This window comes from Arachis ipaensis, chromosome B05 (genome assembly GCF_000816755.2).
Source record: "Arachis ipaensis cultivar K30076 chromosome B05, Araip1.1, whole genome shotgun sequence".
Lineage (NCBI taxonomy): Eukaryota > Viridiplantae > Streptophyta > Magnoliopsida > Fabales > Fabaceae > Arachis > Arachis ipaensis.
This window is the reverse complement of record NC_029789.2, coordinates 48,052,618-48,056,522: the sequence shown is the minus strand read 5'-3', so window position 1 is coordinate 48,056,522 and position 3,905 is coordinate 48,052,618. Positions and strand designations below refer to the sequence as shown.

At 34.5% G+C, this 3,905-nt stretch overlaps 1 long non-coding RNA gene across 1 annotated transcript in view; it reads right to left on the bottom strand.

The window, feature by feature from the left end:
• The window catches only part of LOC110262855, an 8,445-nt gene that overhangs the window by 609 nt on the left and 3,931 nt on the right, over positions 1-3,905 (bottom strand). The gene's annotated exons all lie outside the window — the stretch shown is intronic.

Here is a 3,905-nt window from a genome sequence, read left to right as displayed (position 1 = left end):
AGCCACGATTTGAAAGCATGGCAAAAGGTTCTAGCTGGCAAGTAACGCTTTCAAAACGTGGCCATATATCACATACACCCACGCTCATACGGCCATGTTTTTAAGCTCGGCAATATGTAAAAAGTATGGCAAAAAAAGCATGGCGATCCATCACTAAAAGTATGGCGATAGAGCAACCGCTGCGCTTGCAGATGTGATCCTTTCAAAAGCGTGGCGGTAACTCAAAAAGCGTGGCAAAAAACTATCGCCATGCTTTTTTCAGCTTTTTGCTCGTGGCAACAGAGGTGTTTTTTTGTAGTATTACGATTTGGATCTTTTGCCTAACTTCCATGTAATCAACATCTATTAGAGTTCCAAAAGCTTGATTGTTGCTTCCAGAGCATTGAACTTGTTATTGTCATCTTCGTGAAGATGTTGTGGAGCCAATTAAAATTTTAGGAGGTCTAGTAGGTCTTAAGCATAGAAAATCTAGGCGAGGGATCCAAATCTTGACAAGTTAACGTGAAAAATTAACACGCTATTTACGAAAAATCAGCTCAAGAGATAACATGAGTTACTATTATAAATTTTGGACGCCAAATTGAGTCTATTATAATTTTAGAGATTAATTTGAGTCCAACTTTAAATTTTAGAAATCAAATTGAATATTAATTCTATCTTCGCCTATTAGCTTAAACTTAAAAAAAACGTGATATCCAAATCAAAATAACTAAAGACATTTGTATTTTACGGCTGCTGGTGGTTGAAAAATTTGAACACTTGTAGTATTAACTTGATTTTGCCTGCGAAATAGATCGGCTTCAAATTTCTGGTATCAACCGAGCTATATCCTCGGAGGCTGAACGTCCAACTCTTGAGTCCGAGCTTTTTCTTCGTGTTGGGGTGTGAGAGCACGAGCAATGAAGAGGAGGAAGAGTGTACCTGCAAAGGCACTTCAAAGCTTCGTGTTGTGGTGTGAGAGCACGAGCAATGAAGAGGAGGAAGAGTGTACCTGCAAAGGCACTCCAAAGCTTAAGTCAGTATATTGTCTTAGCTTGTTCGAATCTATCCGAGAGATACTTTACCTTTCTTTATATAATGGGTTTTCTTCGTCCATTGCGTCCTTTGGTTGTAACGTCGGTTTTGGAATGGTCAATAATGTCATTGATTATTAAGCCATTTGTACGTCGGTTATGATAGAAATATTGATGTCACCGAGTTGTGGCTCATAAAATTTGAGTTGTAAAGGGTGATAATAAGTTATAATTCTCTGAGTTGTAACGGATGATAATGAGTTATAGCTCATATTGATAACGGTTATGAGGCCGAGTTATAACTCGTATTAATGACGACCATATCATAACTAATAATAACTAATAATCAAAGTATGCAACAGAGGTATATAATTACTCTTTGTTTAGATCACTTCATTTGTCTGGGCCAAGTTTTGTTATTATATTTTCATTCAATGAACTTGATGAATTGTGAAACAGTGAATTAGTATTAATAATATTTATTTATTTGAATCCATACAAATGGCGACAGGCATATGTCATGCATGCCCATGCTCCATTGTACATTTTATATTACACGGTTGCTCGTATATATAGATAGATGCACAGATATATAACGGTTGTCCTGTCTTTATGCATGATATTTATTTAACTTTAAATTTTTAAAAACATAACAAATTAATTACTAATCCAACAGCAAGATATATTCATTTTCGTTACATTCATAGATAATTCATTAATGTAGCTTTTCTTAGTTATGCACAATGATAAAATAATTTGATGCCTTCATACATATAAATATAATTACAATATTTAGAGTTTCTTTCCTAAAAGAAAAGAAAATTGAAATATTTATGAATTTAATATGTAAATAATTAACTCACACATAAACAATTCGATCAGAGTATCACGGACCTATGCTCTTTTAATCAATTATCGATAGTTTAGCTTTTGTTTTGGGTTATTAGTACTGTCTAAAGAGAACGTTTATTAGAACTTCGAATTATTAGTTATATATTACTCATTGAGGTGTTTATAAGTGCTAGGCTGGTAGCTTTACAATATTTATATTGAATTTTAATTGTTAATAAATTTAAATATGATTTAATAATTCTATTAATTATCATCTAAGTTTGTTTAAGTGTTTAAATATATTAAAAATTTTTTGCTTAAGTACTATAAGCAAATTAAGTTATTTTAAATTCGAAAAAGTGTTAAACAATCTCAGAAATCGAACTCCATAATTTTATGTATCTTTCAATTTCATTATTCCTCTTTTTGATATTTTTAATTACAAATTTTAATTCAATCAATTATAATTTAGATATTAATCTAATTTTTTATTCTCTTCGTAACTTTATATATTTTATTTTATTTTTAATTTATTGATCTTTATTATTTGTTTTTTTATTTTTCATTCTATTATATGTAATTATTGATAGGAATAAAACACACAATTCCCTACTTGCAAGAATTAGAGGAGCAACAATATCCACTCACAACAAGTATTAACACCAGCACAATAATACCCAATAGCAGCGGAAAAATCACATAAACCAGAAATTAGAAACAAGCTAACACACCAAGATTTTAACGTGGAAAACCTCCTCAATGAGAGAAGTAAAAACCACGAGTCACCAAGACCAGGATATAGCTTCACTATGATGAAAAATAGGGTACAAGAGAGTCACAAATTACTGCACAAAATGTGCATACAACAAGCCAAGCAACCCAAGCTTCAAAGCTTTCAAAACAAGAACAAGAAGATGAAAATACCACAAAATAGAGCTACTGTGCGTGGCCAATATCTCTAGCTACAGATGTCGAATTGAAGATCCGAACGGTGAAATTAAAGAACCAGATGTGTAAAACACTTTGTCCAAATTTGAGCTCGATCCAACGGTTAACGAATCTGCAGTGACCAATTTACAGAGACAGCTTTATGTATGTGCGAAAATAACTTTCTCTCTTCTCTTCTCTCTAGTGTTTGGTGTTCTCTTGCAAAATGACATCTCTCTCACTCAACCCTAACTCACCTCAGCCACTTCAACTATTCATGGGCTTGGATACTAGCATTTGGGCTTTTTCTCCACATAGGAAGGGAGCCCAAAAACCCAACAAATCTCCCCCTCACGACTATGTGGAGGTAACCGCCAATCCGGCGATTAAGCAACAAACTTCAAACTTCCATCTTGGTAATACCTTGGTCATCATATCAGAACCATTCTCATCAGTATGAACCTTTTCAAGTTCCAACAACTTAGCATCCAAAATATCACGTATCCAATGATACCTCACATCAATATGTTTGGATCGAGAATGAAAGGTAGAGTTTTTACCAAGATGTATAGCACTTTGACTATCACAAAACAACACATACCTCTCTTGAGTAGACTCGAGTTCCTTCAAGAATTTCTTCATCCAAAGCATCTTCTTGCACGCTTCGGTAATGGCAATAAACTCGGCCTCAGTAGTAGACAAAGCAACACATTTTTGTAATCTTGATTGCCAAGACACAGCTCCACCCGCAAAGTTGATCAAGAAGCCTGAAATGGACCTTCTAGAGTCAATATCTCCTGCCATGTCTGAGTTAGTGTAACCAACTAGAATAGGCTTATCACTTCCATAACACAACTTCATGTTAGAAGTACCATGAAGATATCTCATTATCCATTTTACAGCATTCCAATGCTCTCTTCCTGGGTTTGAAACAAAACGGCTAACACAACCAACAGCATGAGCTATATCCGGTCTTGGGCACACCATAGCATACATTAAACTACCCACGGCTGATGCATATGGAACCTTTTCCATGTCTTTCTTCTCTTCATCACTTGATGGACTTTGCTTGCAACTCAATTTGAAATGTGTAGCAAGAGGAGTACTAACGGCCTTTGCTTTCTCCATTTGAAA